Raw genomic sequence first — 13,853 nt, 5'->3', positions numbered from 1 at the left:
AATATATATTTTTTTAATTTTTTTTTTAAACCCATATTAAAGCATACTTTCCCCTTCCCTTTAATAACTTATTTAGGGTAAATATTCATCTTTTTATAAAGTTTTTTTCCCCCGCGTCTCTTCACCTCGCCGCTGGCGGCCCTGGCAGTGGCCCGTGATGATGTGGGTCTGGATCTCGCCCTAAACCTAAACTAGCTAAACCAACCTTTGCCCCCCGCCCCAGTCTCCTTGGGTTTGGTCATTAAAATCAGAGCTATTCGAGGAGAAAAAATGTGGCTCCTCCTTGAGATGCCCTAACCACAGGTGAAGCCAAAGCGTGCTGTAGGATGTGTCCAGCCCAGCTGCAGCAGGCGGTAGGCATTTTCCCTCTCTTTCTTTCTTATTCTTCTCTCCCCTCACCCCTCCCCAAGCCCTCTTATCTCAGCTGTGTACAAACTGATATGGTACTTAGCAGGAAAGTGACTGGAAATTAAAATAACTTCGTTCACCAGAGGTTATCAGCTGGATATCTGTCATCATCAGTTTGTACAGAAAGAGTCATCTGCGGCAAAGGGCTGGACTAGAGCAGAGCCCGGCTCTCGGCAGCCGACAGACATGAGCCCTCCCGACAGAAACCGAGCCCAAACCTGCTGATGCGCGGTGCTGCCGCTCCCGGGGTAGGCACGGCTTTTCTTTCCATCTTTCCAGGCAAGGTGGTCGGGAGGCGAAGAATTCGCAGTGCTGGGGGATAGGGTGAAACTCTGGCTGTAGCCACCCACTCCTGCCAGCGTGGGTGAAGCGGTTGCGACCTCCAAGTTTTATTGTGCTCGTTAATTCTTTGTGGCGTAGCGCGGCAGGGGCTTGATCGGGAAGTAACAACTTGAGCGAGAAACCGTTTCTCTGTTAACCTGTGTAATTAAAGGCAACACTTCTTTCATCTCAGTTCTGTCTAAATAGTGTTGTTCTTTTGGTCGTTCTGCCAAGTTGAAGTGATTTAATTTTTTTGTCTTTCTACTTTTAGATGTATTTTAGTGGATGTAATATTATGTAGAAACTAAGCTTTTGCAAGCGCGGGCAGCAATTCGTTGTCTGTAAACTCCCAGCCCGAATTTGCTAGGTAAAACCTTTCCTTGTGTTTTTGTTTTGTTTTGTTTTGTTTTGTTTTATTTTGTTTTTGCCTACAAAAGCGCGACAAGGGCAGGGCAAGCCACGGCTGACGATGACCACGCCACTTCTCCCCTGCTTGGGTGCTGCCATTGTAGATTTCTGCGCTGAAAAGCGCCGAGCTATCGCCTTTTAGACCCCGTATTTCGTTTAAGTCTTTCGGGTGTCCTTTCTCGAGTTAAACCCGAGGGTATTTCAAAGGTGTAAAGGTGGATTGAATGCGGGAAAAGCCGTGTTGGGTTTTTTTCTTGTTTTGTTTGTTTGTTTTGTTGGGATTTTTTGTTTGTTTGTTTGTTTGTTTTCCAAGAGACAGGCATTGCTTCCTGGGAAGGGGGTATCGGTGTCATGTGCCCCCAGGGTGGGCTGCAGGGAGGTGAGGATGGCTGAAGGGGAGAGCGGCCGCGCTGGCCTGGCAGGCGCCTCTTGCCCTGGCTCCGAAGTGACCCGGTGTTTTACACGTCAGGCGCCTAGGGGTTTTTTTGGTGTTTTTTTGTTGTTTTTTTTTCCGCTGATTAGCCTGTTTACGTTATAGCCAGGCTACAAGTTTCATTTTATTTCCCTCCATAGACTCGATAAGAAATCCCGGATTGAACAGAGGCCGGCGTGGGAAACCATTCCCAATCACCCCTTTCCTCACCACTCCTTTTCGTTAGCAGGTTGCTCCCGAAGCGCTCAAATAATAGAACCTTCGATTCCTAAAACTGTTCATGACGTCACTCTCTTCCCAAATCCCACTCTCCTGACGTAACTTTCGCCCTGGGGCTCCGGGAGCCTTTCGGGTACCTCCTGCCCCGGGGCTGGGGTAGGCACCCGGGCGGTATCTGCGGGGATCTGCAGAGGCATTTTTGCAGAGAAAAGCCGGGCGGGGGGGATGTGCATGCTGGGTGCAGAAAGGCACCGCTAGAGAGGGAGGTGGTACGGTGAGGTAACCATCGCTCCTGCTCTCTGTGGCCAAACACAGAAGGAGGCAGATTGGGGGGGAAAAAAAAAAAAAAGAAGAAAAAAAAAAGGTTTGTATCCAATTAAGGCAAAATCCCTCATGGGCACATCAACCTCCCAAAAAAGGGTTGGGGGAAAGCCGAATACGGGCGCAGTGTGGTTCCTCCTTCAACCTTCAACCCACTCCCAAGACTCTGCAAATCTGACCCCTTACCAGGGGTGCACTCAAGAGAGGCGACAGGCTCCAGTAATGCCACCTCCCCCCCGCAGCCCCTCGGCCCAGGCAGCCCCGGGAGCAGCGGGCATCTCCGGAGGCGATACGAGGGGTCACTTTGGTGACTATCGCAGGATGGAGCGTATTCTTTTCCGAGCCGTGTTTATGTAACTTAATGTACTTTAGAAACTGCTGGGGAGTTTAGGCCGGGCTGATAAGCGTAGCGGTTATTGCAGTCGACGTGCAGCCAGCTCTCCCCCTCTCCTCTGCCGTTCGCTTATCCGCGCTACTTAAAATATACTTTTATCAAGGCCACCCCACGATACGGAGTGTTTCCATTCCCCAGCAGCTGTGACATTGAAGCGGACTTATCGATCGGGGCACGGGCAGCGCCCGGGCGCGCCCAGCCCAGCGGGAGCTGCCGCTCAAGCCCGCGCCGTGGGCACGGAGGCCGAAACCCGCGGGGCAACCTGGGGAAGGGGGGATTTCAGCGGACAGGGGGGCTTGGCCACCGCCCATCACCGTCCTCTCGGACCTGGAGGGACAGCCTCGGGGCCTGGGGTGGACCCCCAAAGCACCAGGGTCATGTACACACCAGACCAAGGGGAGAGGGGGGGGGGAAAGTGGGAACGCCCTTTGCCAACATATCAGATGTGTCCCATGGAGAGGGGGAACCTCCAACTGACAAGAGTGAGGAGGGGGTGTTTTTTCTGTCCCCTAAACTCCTAGCGAAGGACTGCCGGGTGCTCAAGAGGCCGAGCTTGAGTTCCAGCCGCCCTTGCTGGCTGCAGAGAGCAGGCTCCTGGCCCCCCTGGTTGCCTCCGTCCGGGCAGGGCACCCTGCCCTGGCCCCGGGGAGCCTTCCCCGCTCCCGCCCCGGCGGGTCGGTTCTCCCCCAGGTTGCAGCCGTGCCCAGCGGCGGGGAGCGGGGCAGAAGGTTAGTTCCCCTTCAGTAAGCGGCCTCCCCTCCTCTGGTGACCAGCAGCCGCGGTGCTTTTGGGTGATTTCCACGGTGTATTTCAACCTCAGAGGCTGAAAATAAGCAGCGGGCAGCAGAGAGCCCTCACGGACTTTTATGTAATAGGTGCTTGTGAGGAGTGTGGATTTTGTGATTTTTTTTGTTGTTTTTTTAGTTGAGGTTTTTGTTTTGTTTTGTTTGTTTGTTTAGTTGTTGTTTGCTGTTTTGTTTTGTTTTGGTTTGTTTTTAAATAATGACCTGCAGCTTTTTTTTATTTGCCCTCCCTCCAGCCTCCGAAATCCGTCCGGTTAATGATTTCAGCCTAAAAAAAAAAAAAAAAAAAAGGATTAAAATCAACAAAACGCGAGGAGGAGACGCTTCTGTTGCCGCGTAACCTGACTCCAGGAGCCGGCGCCCCGCAAAGTGAGGCGCTGCGGGGCGGGTGGGCTGCCTTCCAGGTCTAGGGGTGACCCGAATCAAGGCAGCTGGCACCCAGGCAGCACCCTAAGAAACACGGTTAGAATTTAGCTGCTTCTATCCAGCAGAAGCAGACGCTCTTTGACTCTTTCAAACACTTACACAGAGCCTTTGAAAACGCAGAGCTAAGGGTTGGGTTTATTCCTACTCGGCTTTAAGGGCTGGTGAGGAAAATGGCCTGATTCTGATGCTTTTATCTAAGGGTACCTTAATGCCCTTGCTGCGAAGCGGCTGGGCTGGGCTTCATGTATTCCTTGCAGTAACGAACAATATCTGTTAACAAATGTTATTTTTAATTGCAGGCTGAGGCCAGAAGGAAAGCTCTCTGAGCTCCGGGGGTCCCTTCACCTCGCCGTGAGGGGCTGGTGGGAGCCGCCGGGGGAGCCCGGAGCCCTCCCCGCCGCCTCAGCTCCCGGGCCGGGGCCGCGGGGCATATTCCGGGGTCCCTGCCCGCTTCTGCCTGGGTGCCGGGGAAGGCTTTCAGGGGTCCCCTCTACACGGAGAGCCCGAGATAACTTTCTTAGGCTTCTCACTACAAGAAGTCGTTGCGAGGGAGCCGCGGGACACGGAGGAGCCAACTTTCTCCTCCCCACAGCTGAAGAGCAGGGCTTCTCATCCTCCTCCTCGTCCCTTGTCACCCAGGTTAGGCAATATCAAATCCGATCTGCAATTAGCTGTTCTGCCTCCGCCCCCATTCCCACAGCAGAGGCTGCAAAGCCTGAGTTATTTTTCACTTAAACAAAAACTCCGCACAGGCAAAATCCTCCAGCACCAACTATTCCCTCGGCCGGTTGTCAGCACTACCGCGCAGAGGGAAGAACATCTCCGTTTTCTGCATCGAAAACTGCCGGAGAAACCCCCTTGCCTTCTTATTTGTCTGCCCAGAGAATAAAATAAACCACCAGAACTGGTCAGAACCTTTCAGCTAAATGTTTCCCAGGTGACAAAATGACCCCGTCCTCCTGGAGGCGTTTTGCGGGGGTAGCTCCGTTTCACGTGTCTCCGGGCAGGGCTCCGGTGGAGCGGCTGCGTGTCTCTTGGCATCGTGGCACTGCCTCTCCCTTCTGAAACCGTTCTCCCTGACATTTACCTGCCTTACCCAAGTGTCTGAGATCAAGTACCACCCCCCCAAAAAGCAAAGCAAAACAAAAAACTCCCCACAAACCAAACGAAATTCGCAACCTTAGCTAAGTGAAACGCTTCCCTTGAATCAAACCAATATGTTTTTCAGTTGCTGCTTTCGTGGGTAATGTCAAAATTTAGGGACTTAGCTCCTGCTTGGAATGAAAGCTGATTTTAAAACGTTAAAATAATATCTTCAGGAGCGAGTCTGACCAGTTCTGTAAATGCAAGCCCTACTGGATTGGAAAAACAAATCAAAACAACCACATCACAGAATTATAGACTTCAGAGTTAACAGCTCGGAGTAATTAGATAGCCTATTAATAGCCTTGCTCCTCGCTGCTATAAAAAGTAGGTGGCTGGTTCCTGCCTGGGAAGGTATGCGCAAGCCTACCACGGGAGGTAGGACAGAGACCGAGGAGATGGGAGGCTTCCCATGAGATGTGTGGGACCCCACCGACAGGCAAAATGTGCCACCCCCCCATTTTGCTTTGCCTCCCCCTCTCCAGATGGCAGCTTTTCCCTTCATGTGATTTATCGAGGGGTTGGAGGCAGGTCTTGGCCAGACGGGTCCCATCCCCACCGGCCCACAGATAAGAGATGCTGCTAATTCACTTCCGAGGAGGCGACGCCTTCCTTCCCTTTCTGCTTTTCTTTTCTTTTCTTTTCTTTTCTTTTCTTTTCTTTTCTTTTCTTTTCTTTTCTTTTCTTTTCTTTTCTTTTCTTTTCTTTTCTTTTCTTTTCTTTTCTTTTCTTTTCTTTTCTTTTCTTTTCTTTTCTTTTCTTTTCTTTTCTTTTCTTTTCTTTTCTTTTCTTTTCTTTTCTTTTCTTTTCCCCTCGGTGTTAATGGCTTCGCGGACACAGCCTTCTATTTGAAGTTAAAAGTATAAATATATCCGTTCGCCTGATGAATACCACAATTTCGTTCCTGTAATCGCTGGCAGTGTTTATCCATTTCGCCTAAGCCTTTAGCACCAAAGAGGCCGTGCAAATAATTCGCACCTTTCGATTCCTTTAGGAAAAGGTGGCTTTCTTCAGGCCGTTATTGCTACTTACGTTGAATTAACAATTAATTATTAAAGGACAGCTGCGTTTTCAAACCATGAAAAGAGCAATTAGAAAGCATATTGTCCCAAAATACGCTTACAACTACGTGGCTATAGTGTATTGTTCCACTGCTGCTATTGTTTAATTTTAAAAGGTTACACATTTACCACAGATACTCTATTTTAACCCCGATTCGATGGCTGTGAGCAAGAAGTGTAGTCTGATATATGTAATTTCTCTTTCACGCTGTAAAGATTTTATTATTTTATATATTTTTTAACATACACACATTTTACCTACATAGCTTGTTGATTTTTCGTCATTGATGGGCATAAGACCATTATGCCAGCATTTAAAGACGTAACACAGCAGTGGCAAAGCAGGCAAATCCCATTATCACTGGGATTTTTTTATTATTATTCATAGTATGGATAGAGTTAGCTGCCTTTTTTTGAAGTAACCAGTCCTCAGAGTAAACCAGTGTAATTGCAGGCTGTACAGTGACTACTGTTACTAAGAAAAGAAAGAAAGAAAGAAAGAAAGAAAGAAAGAAAGAAAGAAAGAAAGAAAGAAAGAAAGAAAGAAAGAAAGAAAGAAAGAAAGAAAGAAAGAAAGAAAGAAAGAAAGAAAGAAAGAAAGAAAGAAAGAAAGAAAGAAAGAAAGAAAGAAAGAAAGAAAGAAAGAAAGAAAGAAAGAAAGAAAGAAAGAAAGAAAGAAAGAAAGAAAGAAAGAAAGATTAATTTTCAATAAACTCAGAACATAACAATGAGAGACTGTGTTACAGGATAACTTCAGGGATTTGCTGCTAGCACCCATCAGTAACCAGAACAGTATCTCGATTGTGCATTTAGCATTTACTGACTACAATCAAACAAAAGTTTAGCCACACAACTGTAATATTCACATGTGAAATAATGCCAGAACAAGGATTACTATAGAATTATGTATATTATTTGCTTGCCTTCAGCCTTACAGTAGTGCTTTTTCTCTGGGCCATTGCTGCAGGTTTTTCTGATAGTGAACCATACACTAAGTCTAGTACATGTGGATTGGTGCTTACAAAGAAGTCCTGCTTCTTTGTCTCTGCTCAGTTATTCAGACCCTAAAATGGTTTAAGGCTACTCATTCAGCTGGAATTTGTCCTCATTCAAAATGACCAAAGCATGAAGAGCCAGTTCCACAGATGTCCATGGAAATACCTATTGAAACCATAAACTTCAATGATGGATCAGTTCTGAGGTTAGTAACAAGAATTGCTACTCAGCCCAGAATTCAAGTCACAGTTGCAGCTTAACCAAGCTGGTTTTAAGCAGATCCTGTCCCTAACCCAGTTGCATATTTGGACAGCTAGTGCAGAGTCTTCTGCTGTCACAGCTTGGAAGCTCTTGTTCTCAAATTCAATCAGCTCTGACCCAACAACTATCATAGGTCATGTAGTGAACTTTACAACAGTGAAGATGTAGATGCAGATGCTCTCTCTGTTTTATGTCAGGCTCTGTCACGTTTAATAACATTTCTTTACCATGCAGATGCCACGCTGCTACATGGATACTAAAGATGGCAGAGCCCAACTCCATGGTCAGCAGAGCCTTATAGACCATTTTGTCCTTACTTCCAGGGACCAGTGACCACAGTAGAAAGGATGACAAGCACAGTTACAGTGGCAGCATCTCATGGCATCACAGTTAAATCCATGAAAGATGGACTATCAGAGCCCTCAGAGTGCTGGGAGATGGAAACTCAGCAGTGCTCAGCTGGTTTGAGAGCTTTTCCCTAGTTACTTTTTGCTTTCCCCAAAATGCCCCTAATGTGACACCCTGTGCAGTACCGCTTCACACAGCCCACCAACCCATCTGTAGTGGCCACAGCTTTAGATAACATTACATAAATCAAACCTTTTCAGCTTCTACACCAAACCAAACTCTCTTCCTCCAAAAAAGCTCACATTGGTGAAAACATTTAATTTTATCCCAAATAAAGGTTTTCCATGCAGTTTTTTAATTACTTAACCCTTTAAATATACCGTTCAACTTGGACACAAGTTAGCAAAAAGGTTCATTTTGTGAGGGTAGACAACATGTTTTGCATTTTCCTTTCTCTTTCAGTTTGGTACTGGGGTCACACCTGAGGTGGTAGGAGAGGTTTGTCACATGTGGACCTCAGCCACAATAAACTACAGCAGAACCTGTTGTTTTCTGTCTGGATAGAAAACCAGCGTACAGGGAAAGAAAGAGCCCCTGACCTCTGTTAAACTGCTGTCTGTGCTTTAGATTTAAAGTTTTAAATGTTTGTTACTGGAAAAGTTAGGAGCTAAAATTAATATGCTCCAAAATGTTTCACCCATGGAACTGGAGGGGGATGTAATTCAGCCTAAAATCAGAATTTAAGCTGTTCTCTAGTTCTAGGAGGTTTTTTACCTATAAGAATAGCTACTGCTCATCTCACTAACCCTGTTTGTGACCTGTGCTAAGTTTTCAAATCTGCCTGGTTTTGCTTTTGATAACTTCAACAGAATTGTTGAATGACATTTCCTTAACAGGAGTTTTCCAAACAATATAACTTCATATTTCTGGAAAAAAACATATTTTGCTTGTGCCTGCTTGGAACTACGTGTGCCTCTGGGGTCCAGAAGGTGACATATCTTCCACAAGTGTTTCCTCTAATAAGCACAGAGAGGAGAAACTAATATTTGTTGGCTGTAGCTACTAGAAGGTTAAAAATATTCTCTTCAGAAATATGCTAACCATAGCTCAGCATTTGGACTTGTGGAATATAGAGGTGATTAGGGTGAATCCAGAGAAAGAATCGTAAAGCAGACAATTAAATCTCAGCTGGAAACAGAGGCCCCCTGCATTTAACAACGTTATATACTTGGACCAAATGAGCAGGGCGAGCCCTAGAAGTGTTTGGCTCAATGCTAAACAAGAGTATTTAGGCTGAATTCTTCACAGGGGCTGCAGATTTTGGATAGAGCCAACATTATTTCAATGAAAACAGAGTAAGTTGACCATTTTGTTATGACTGAGGGTAGAATCGGAGAGAAATGCTAAGCAGATGGGAAGGAAGGGCTGATGCAGACAATCTCGTTCAGGACTCTTGTCTCTCTTTTTAACTGAACAGAAAACACACAAGTTTGGAGTTAGCAAGTTGGCGCAACAAGCCAGAGCTGTGGTGGCAAGGACTGTCCAGGTGCAGTGGAAGGGGAGAAGGACCTACCCACATCCTTGCTTCCTGGAAGATGGGGTCTGCACCACGGCCCCTGCATCACTTCAGGACGGCAGCAGGGCCCCTAGAGTCGTGTTTCTTCCACACAAAGAAGTGCTGCCTCTGGTCCATGCCACCAAACAGGCATGGAGCTATGGCCAGCTACCCCACAGAGTTTCAGAGGCTAGAGCTGACTCACAGGCTGCCTTGAACCCACCCAACTCTGCATAAAAGCAGGATCTAGCACACCTAGATCTACATTTTACTGCAAGGAACGACAACACATATTCCTTTAAGGTATTCAGCGTTACAAGGCTTCCCATTATCTGCCAGCCTGCATGTCAAAAATACAACTTTCAATGAATTAAATTATTTTATTAGTCATCTATTTAGAAAGCAGGAACCTGCTGTGTAAAGCTCAAAAAGTAAATAAAGTCTCATGGTGAAGGAGTTTTGGTCCAGTGGGAGTTTTGCTGGAGAAACGCCTGCACAAGTTGACCTATTTAATGAAAATGTAATAAAATGCAATTTCCTTTACATAATTACACTCTAGTGTTAACCTTGGAATAATAAATTTGTAAAAAGCTGAGCAAAGTGATTAATCTGTGGTTACCTCCTAGTAAAAAAGAAAAAACAAACCACAAAAAACCCCCAAAACAAACAAACAAAAAAACCCCAAAAAAACCAAATACAAAAAAAACCCCAAACCAAACAAAAAAAATCTTTTAAGGAAGTGTGTTAATAATTAAAAATAACTTTTATGGTCTAAATGAAGAGTCCTAACAGTGTTTTAAAGGGAAATTACTTAATTTTTTTGTTTTGTTTTGTTTGTTTATGTCAGTTATTCATTTGTGGGCCATCTATAAACTGGGGTAAATTATTGACTCCAATATAAACTGGATATGTGCCATATTATTCAAGAAAAACAATACACTGTAAAAACAATACAGAGAAGAGGTAATTTGTACAGAGTTCATGAGACAATTATATCATCTAATTACGAAACTGACTCACTATGTCCTTGGCTCTATTTATTAGAAAAGAATTGAAGGACATACTAAACATACTCAGTGTCTAGTAATTTAAATTAAATCCTGCCTGTACACTCAAACATCCAGGAACTGGTGTGATCCAGCACATGGATCAGAAGTCCCAAAGGAGGATGCCTTGATTTGGGACTTAGGATACTACTTCATGTTTCTGTGAGCTGGGAATTAAACTATTGCCCCATTTTGCTGAAAAGTGCTTTGAAACTCAGCACACGTTACAAAAAACATTTAATAACGTTAATAACACACTCACAAAAAAAGTCAGTAATGACTTATTTCAAGACTTGACAGCAGTTGGAAAACTGTCTGTGGTTTACGTGCTGGCACAGCGCCTCACTGGAGTAATCCAGCAGAAGCATTTGGATGTCAGAGGATGTGTTTCGTGTTCAAACAGAAGCAAATCATTGAGGTGTCTGAACCATAAGACATGACCAAGGCTCTGCACATATAACTCACTTGCTCCCAGTGGAGTTCATCGAAGCACAGAAATTACTAAGACCAAAACAAAAGCAAGTTGCTGAATTACCCTCTGAACTGTCAAATCGTAGCTGCACTGCAACCTTTTGAATTCTTTTCAGATGTCTTTCCTTGAACTTTTAATGCTATTTAAGGAATGTACAAATATTTTCTACGTCAATCCTGTAAAGAATTTCATTAAATAAAATAATCTTTTTGCACCTCATGTTTTCCATTCTCAGTTTACTGCGCATTATGTACTTGAATAGATTCTAATGAGTGACATCCAGCCACGCTACAGCAAATTGTGGAGGAGGCTACTACTCAGAGTGATTATAAGGAGTATTTGTTTATAAAACAGGAAAAAACCCTCAGTGTATCTTTATTTGTTTTATTAATAATAATGCTGGCTTGCACACAGTATTTTTTGAAATGAAGATTTGGAGCATCTAGGAGATGGAACAGCAAACAGACAGCCTGGGACACCTGGGGCTGAGCTTGACCCGGGTAGGAAAGTCATAACTCTCCATGTTGGAAGGTGTAATTCTACAGCACATCAGCCTTGGTGCAATCCTGGTGTAAGAAATCCTCTCCCTCTGCCAGAAGGGACTCTTCTGCCTGGAGGAGTCACCCCAGTACCAGTGCCACAATCCACTGCCTTCTCCCAGTTGTGTTAATGAAACTCCTTGTGGGACCACACTGGAAGAAAGGTGTTGAAATGAAGACAAATAGAAGTAGCTCTCCCTCTCCTCCTCCAGGGAATGGTTTATTTTTGACCTCCACCCTTCAGTGCTCTGGTTTAGCCTCTGCTCTTCATGCAGCTGTTTTGGCACAACCGAGGAGGTGACAAACTGCAGGCCAGAGGTGGGAACAAGCATCTGGAGCAGGAGCTGGTTGCAGCAGTTTAGCTGGCAAAAGCTGCACAACATGGGACTATGGTGTGACAGATCATTGTATGAACTTAAACTTTGCCTTTCCCAACTGTTTTTGCGGCTATGGAGCATCTCTACTGCAAATCCTTGGTACAGAGGTACTGGACCAGTGTTGCTTCCCTACCTCAGTCTGGTTGATTCACATTAGAGATTTGCTATCACGTGAGTTATATCATAGTGAAACACAGTGTAGGCAAAGCCTCGGCCAAATAATGAGCCCTATATCCCTAAAGACTTTTAGATGGCTGGGTTCCTGTCAGTGGAAGGCTTAGACAGGGTTAGGAGCAACCATATAGTCAGGGACAATGCCTTGGGCGTAGGGCAACAGCCACCTACGCGCTTCAGCTGTGTTCCCTTGCAGGTCTCTGATCACAACCTTACATGTTTCATTTACATGCTAAGGATCAAGCTGTGTATGTGATTCAGGACTGAGTAAGAACATCTGCTGGGTCATTTTGGACAGGATTTGGGGTTCTTCCATCTCTTCTTAAAGCATAGGCCTTGAGTCACTTGTTGAAATCACTTCTTATCTCTCCAACTTCCTGCTACTTCATGAACCTCAGGCAATGGTGGCCCTTTGATTTCTTCTGTCCTCTGCCTGTGACTTTTGTCTCTTGAGCACTCAAAAGCTGAAACCTAAATTGAGTTTTTGGATACAGCTATGTAAGCACTTGGGCGAAGTTCCTTAGCCTTTAGCATACAGGAAGTCAGATAATATCTGATGTTCTTTCCATTAGGGTAAAAGTGTGTCCCTAACACATCATTAACTATGCATTCTAGAGCAGACAACACAGGACATAATATACCCCATCCCATAGTTAGTTCATTAAAAGTAGTCTTCTAACTTGTTTATATGTGACAGCATCACACTATGGCATCACCCAGAACCCACTGAAGGCAATGGAAGAAATACCAATTCAGGTGGGTTTGGACCTCTCCTTTAGGGCCTCAGGCAACTCACCTTACACATCACAGTCAGGGTTTTAAGCGTCCACCATGTTCATCAGCCATTATTTTTCCTTCCAATCTTGACCTAGACTAGAGGCCCAGAAGATTTTGTTAATTGTGACCAGGACTTTTGGCAGATTTACAACTTTAGTGGTGTCAGACTTTTCAATAAGTTGACCTTGTTTGCTTACACAAGAATATTACTTCTCTTCTGCTCCATGCAAACTGTTCCAGTCTTCCTTGAGGTTAATAGGCCTTCTTGTAAAGAAAATAAACTGAAAATAAGAAAATATCACAATAGCTCTAAAGGAGCCCTTCCATGGGACTCTACTGTATCTTAATGGCATAAACAAAATACCTAATTAAAAGTCACTCTCAAATATCACCCAGCTCACAAAAGTGTGATTTTGTGATGGAATGGGTTGGTCCAAGCTTGGCTGGACCAGGTTGCGTCATGAGGGCTTGGAACCCTTCAAGAACAATATGGAGCCATAGCCCTTCATTCTGTGCAGAAATAGCCCTGGAACCATTTCTTCAAACTACGGTGAGATATGAAATTCCTTATGTGTTCAGCTATTTCATTTTTATCTGCCATTTCTAAACTCCTTCCCATCACAAATGGAGGATGGGCTCTCACTGATTGCAGTGACTTTTCCTGCACTTTCTGTTGGCCCAAGAACCTCATTCGTGCCTTTTTCTATCCTCACTGCCCAGATGTGAAGCAGCAAAATCAACCTATACAGCATATACAGAATCTACACACTTGCTCTGGGGACATCAATATTGGTATGTAAACAATTTTTTTTTTTTTTTTTTTAGTGATGTATTTTCCTAGTAACACTCATCAAGCTGGCAGCTGTTGTAGAAAAGACGCATGCTGCTCATAAAAAGCCCTTACTAAAGTCAGCCATAATTCTAAGAAAAAAAACCAGAAGGGCAGGCAGGTAACTAATCCGTTTTGGAGCTGTCAGGTTGTGACCTGAGACATGCTTTTAGAGGAAAGGCAAAAATCAGATCCTTTCTCAAATGGGGAACAATATGATAGTTTAAATATGGGAGACTAAATGGTGAGCCTGCACAGAAAACATTCCCAAGAAGAGGACTGATCTGACATAGTCATAGTGGATGGTTACAAACTGAGACAGGCAGTACTGGCTCAGAGCTCCCATTCCTCCACTCCCTTTCCTGGCTGTAGCTTACGTAAAAGAGCAGAAAGAAGGAAAACTCATAGAATAATGAAGATAAATGCAATAAATATACCTGAGCCTGTCTACTTGTTTTAGTGGTTAATACCACTAGAGAAACCCTGCAGGGCTTTAAGCAGTTCTTAGTGATGAAGATTTATGAAGCCTTTTAAAAACTTAA

General features: G+C 44.7%; 1 long non-coding RNA gene across 3 annotated transcripts; it reads left to right on the top strand.

Moving 5' to 3' along the window:
- The first annotated feature begins 25 nt into the window (after positions 1-25).
- LOC127380744 (uncharacterized) lies at positions 26-10,834 on the top strand. 3 transcript variants are annotated; one of them, XR_007888570.1, is made up of 4 exons: positions 26-353; positions 492-656; positions 6,999-7,138; positions 9,020-10,834. It is a non-coding gene; the product is annotated as an uncharacterized LOC127380744 (long non-coding RNA). The 3 variants fall into 3 exon arrangements; XR_007888571.1 differs by having other exon boundaries at positions 455-656; XR_007888569.1 differs by lacking the exons at positions 26-353; positions 492-656 and having other exon boundaries at positions 6,541-7,138.
- The last annotated feature ends 3,019 nt before the right edge of the window (positions 10,835-13,853 follow it).

This window comes from Apus apus, chromosome 2 (genome assembly GCF_020740795.1).
Source record: "Apus apus isolate bApuApu2 chromosome 2, bApuApu2.pri.cur, whole genome shotgun sequence".
In the NCBI taxonomy this organism is placed as follows: domain Eukaryota; kingdom Metazoa; phylum Chordata; class Aves; order Apodiformes; family Apodidae; genus Apus; species Apus apus.
The sequence above is the reverse complement of the archived record's forward strand: the minus strand, read 5'-3'. Positions and strand labels throughout refer to the sequence as shown.